General features: G+C 39.1%; 1 long non-coding RNA gene across 1 annotated transcript; it reads left to right on the forward strand.

The window, feature by feature from the left end:
- The first annotated feature begins 3454 nt into the window (after positions 1-3454).
- Positions 3455-4719, forward strand: LOC116257921 (uncharacterized). The gene is made up of 2 exons (XR_004173504.2): positions 3455-3821; positions 4274-4719. It is a non-coding gene; the product is annotated as an uncharacterized LOC116257921 (long non-coding RNA).
- Positions 4720-5042: the final 323 nt, after the last annotated feature.

Genomic DNA, 5042 nt, shown 5'->3' on the forward strand with positions numbered 1-5042 from the left:
ATTCGATGTGAAAAAAGGCCATATAAAATTATATATTTTCCCTTGAAAAGGAATTCATGTCCCACCATGTGAAAGAAGTCAGGAGGTCCTAGAGGTCCTAATCCATGAAGACTTGGAGCCAATGATACCAAAACCCAAAGACCGCGATGTCAACCTCCCTGTTGCTTGCAATTTAATGAATTAAGATATTGGTTCGAAATATCACTTTCTATATATTATATGACATTAGATCTGGGCCCCATCTGAATCAATTCACAGCTCCATCTTATTAGACCTAAAACATAAAAAAGCTAGTGGCTGAAATTTTGTCAAGTTCTTTGGAGGAGAATAAGTTTCTACCGAAAATGTTATTTTCAATGGGAATCGACATTCCACGTGGGAGAAGGCCGTGAAATTATATATGGATATCCCTTCGCCAGAAAATTGTATCTCCTATTGTGACAAAATAGGCCCACTAGGTCCAAAAGCTGGAGATTGGGTTGTCACGAAGCTGGAGATTGGGTTGTCACGTACGGTCCTTGTCACTTGCAATTTACTGGACAGGAAATCATTTTTATCGGTTAGAAACATCAGTTTCAATATTATATAACTGCCTTCCACCAAATCGAGTACTCGAACTCATATACATGAGGTTCTTTGGTACAGGATAGGCATGATGTGCCGGTCATCTTCTAGTGGACAAGACCGTTTTTGTCCATTGTTTGATGAGCTTAGGAACAAAACCTCATGTTCATTCTGTTGGGTGTTTCTGTTTGGTGTTTGTTTCGTGTTATGTCCGTTCTAGCTATTTTCATTCTGCATTTGCATCTTCTTGTGAGTCCATTCTCACTCTTGTGTAGGCGGCCGGCAGGAGCCATGCCAAACAGGTATCACCATTTCTGCAGCATGTCTCTTTCAACATCCTTTTCTTCTTGTGAAAGCTGAAGAAAGGACCACCCTTCTCTGCCATACTACTCGGGATCTGCTTAATTGCCATAATAATTGATTATTACACACGTGAAAGTAAAAATAAGTTATGCGAGATGAACATGTCCTACTACTTGAAACTGGGGGAACTAGAAAGTCCCAACTGATTTTCTCTTCTTTTGATTTTAAATCCAAAGTATACCTTGGGGATTGTACACTAGGGAACACAATCCTAGCAATCAAACGTGCCTAATCTCTGCATATTGGTAGATAAGCACCTAAATATTTTTGTATGGTTATTAAAATCAATTTTTGAAAATTTAAAATATTGAAATCAATATAAATTCAATCACCATTTGTTGTTCCATAAAAAGTTCACGAAATTGTCATCTAAGACATAGTAAATTGGGTAAGGTTGAAAACAAAATTGTCAGCCAAAAGTCGGAGATGAAATGGAGTACTCCTATTCACTTGAAGGGCAGTTTGACAGCACGACTAGTATCCCATGAATCTAGCCCAATCTTTATGACATATTTCTATGTCCTTGATGTCAAATGAACTCTAAAGGGCAGTTGGAAATTCACATTAAGAACCCAATCTGAATAGGGCTGTTAGATTCACATATGAATCCAAATTATGACTTACAAACCAAAATTAACGCGTAAATACAATTTTCAAAATATATGGACATTGGATAGATGTAAGATACTTAAAACTAAATTGGATCTGAATGTGATCAGATAAACCTAAATCTGAATCTGATGTTATTCCTTAAATTTGAATTCGATATCAAACTTTTTTGTTTCATGTCTGATTTCTTTTGAAACGTCCCGGTAGGATATGTGATCTAAATTGGAAAAATAATCTCTAATGCCAGTGGTCCAATGGGAGACCGGATACATGAACAACCCCACCCCATTAATGATCATGGTACAGTGCCAGTGGACCATGTACATCATCTCATCTATGAGGTAGAATATGTCAGCTCCATTACGTAGATGAAGCTTGCATCATGGACTAGACGACTAAGAATGATCTAACACCGCCGTCCGTCGATGGACATGCCTGCATCAGAGAACGTCATGCTGGAACGCCCTACATCACAAATAGCTGCTGCAAGCTTCGTACTGAATAATTAACTGGAGATAGTGACCACCACCGCTGGAGCTATATACATATATATATATATATATGCAGAACTAATGCCAACCATCTCAGACCAAGAGAGTGGGGAGGAATACATTGAACGAAATCTGCCACTAGCACCATGTTCGGTATCCATCCATCATCATCATTAATTCATTATGGCACGCCCAAGTAATTCGTTTAACGATTTTGGGAAACTAGAAGTTTAGTGTGAACCTTTTGATTGAGAACTCATGAAATTTTTCGTCGAATCCTGATTCAATCTAAAATTTTTATTCATCAAAGCCGTAGCTTGAGATGTTGGCTTTGTAAATAAGAATGTATTGAAGATATAGCACATGATATATGTATAAGATGATCAAAATACTTAAGTTCTACAAGTTACTTGCACTGAGCACAAGGTCGGAGCAGAAATTTCTTGCATGCGCAAAACCGTGAAAAGAATCAGCCGATGCCAATGCATAAATAAATAAAAAAATTGGGCTGTAAGAAATGAGTAATATGCAAATAAATGTAGGTGGGTTTGTGTGGAAAGGTACACACAAGCCCACCACTTGGGCAGGCAGGATTGTTGGCTATGCAGGACTGGGTTAGTCTGACACCCGACATCACGAAGCTCGTCCTAAGTACCAATCGGTTGCTGAAAGCTTTGTTAAAATGTCTTTTCCCACTGACGGTGGCCAAAAACTAGCTACACAAACATACATTATCTATCTATCTAGAACAGTATTTGTTCATTAAGCGCCTAATAGAAATGGCTAAATAGAAAGACAGACTGCCCACCAGCAATATTAATTTTAGAAAAGGAAAGAAAAGGGAGGAAATAATTAGGATCACACAGATTTTTAACCAATATTTCTTTAAAATATTTTGTCACTAAAACCAACATAAGACCCAGTACATAAAACAAGTCCAACTATTCACTTCGAATATAATTTTAAGGGAAACAAATAATTGTGTATAGGTTTGTGCACTTGCTTTCTTGCACAATATTTGGTGTCAGCATAGAAGAAAGGGTGAGCCTTCATTAACAAACAGTGGTAACAGAACACGTGCATCTTGCTCACAACAACAACATACGTGCTCACAACTTTGATAATTTGGCACGCTTGAAGAAATGACTTAACTGTATTTAAGGTTCTCATGATATTTTCCGTTTTAGAATGCTAAATATTACATAATGAACATTACTTTTTTCTCAATGTTTGTCTTTCAACTTTCCATTACAAAGGATCAGACGGTTCTTGCAAGTGAGCAGAGTGTGTACGTATATGTGTGTGTATGGAGAGAGTGCGTGTGTGTGTATATATAAAGAGAGGCGATGAGAAAGGCCAATGATGGTGGGGTCTTGTCCTCGTCAAGGGAGATGGGTGGTCGATATCGAGAGAGAGAGAGAGTGAGAGTGAGAGTGAAAGGAAAAATAATGAGATGGGTGGTGCTGGTGGTCGAGTACTCACTACTAAGAAGCTTACTGCTATGGGAATTGTGATAGTAAAAGGATTAAGGCTGTAGATCTAGTAGTTAAAGACAGCTAAATTTTCTCTCTTTCTAGTAAGGTAGACCTCTTGACTCAGTCCGACCATGTGAATCCTATAAATAGATCGTTGAGAGGATGCCATTCTGCACTCATCCAGTCATCCACCATTAGTTGGTATTCACTCTAACTAGTGGGCTATCCACAATGAAGCAAGTTTCCTTTCCCGTCCTCTTTCTTGCCCTTCTCTTGCTGCTCTCTGTGGCTTTTGCACGTAGTGTTGTTGAAAAACAGGGTATGTTTTCGTTTCTAGCTGGTCTTTCGTTACTTCCCTCCAAACGATGTCATCCTGCTAGGTGATCATGCAATACTTTTTCTGTCAAACAGGCAACTTCACAACCGAGTTGCTTAGCAGGACGCAGCCAACGATCGATCCAGGACAGATTTAATTTGTGGTTGTTAATCTTGTAGTAGTGGTGTTTGACATGCATTCGGGTAGTCACTAATGCTGCTTGGGAGCTGAGGGAGGAGGGACCCTTGGTTCTTCGCCAGTAACTAGGCTAAAAAATATCAACCGATCCAAAAAGCATAGTAGTCTACTAACCAGACCACCTGCTTGGCAGCTTGAGTGTCGATGTGACCTATACATACGCAACATTGTGACATTTGTGCATCTAGCTAGACAAGCATTCAATTAATTGGTTGGCTAAACACTTAATTTCCTGAACATTATGGCTATGGATGCAGATGAAAAGAATGCAACAGGCGATGTTTGTGGATCCTCTTGCGGCAGTGGTCGATGCTGCCCCTCTGGTTACTCCTGCTGCCCAAACGACTGGTGCTGCCGATCAAGTTACATATGCTGCGGCTATCATGGTTGCTGTAGTCTTAATGAGTATGGTGCACTCGTGAATGCTCACGGTGTCGCTAGCATACTGAAACCTTCTCGTCGCTGATATGTTATCATGTTGGTCATGCTGATAGTAGTAACTTGTGGTATATCTAAATAATAAAGCAAGCATGTCTAAATAATAAAGCAAGCATGCTTATTGTCTGCTAGGACAGCATGCATGCAGGGTCTGTACTTCCTAGTTCTTGTTGCCCGCAAGAACCAGAACCAGTGTTTCCGTCCATCCTCTTTGTGTACTTGTGCAATCGAAATAAATGCACCGATGTTGTGCTTAGTTATTTTAGTTGAATTTGTTTTATATATGTATATATTCTACAAATACTTCATCCCCTCTTACCTTAATTTCTTTTTCATTCTCTCAAATATTTGGCTGGCGGCTAGAAGCTTTCTCAATTTTAGTCAATAAGTTGTCTATATTCCACAAGGTAGTAGTTCCGATCAGCAGGTTATCGAAAACAGCAAAAACTAAGTCCGATTCAGGGCTCTCAATTTGGGGTCTACAAGGAACTATGAAATCCGGCAAAAAAAACAGCTTTTAAGCATGAAATGGACTTTTGGACAGAAAATATAAAAGAAAAGCATTCAAGTGGAGTTGATATTAATGCA

Source organism: Nymphaea colorata, chromosome 7, assembly GCF_008831285.2.
Source record: "Nymphaea colorata isolate Beijing-Zhang1983 chromosome 7, ASM883128v2, whole genome shotgun sequence".
Taxonomy (NCBI): domain Eukaryota; kingdom Viridiplantae; phylum Streptophyta; class Magnoliopsida; order Nymphaeales; family Nymphaeaceae; genus Nymphaea; species Nymphaea colorata.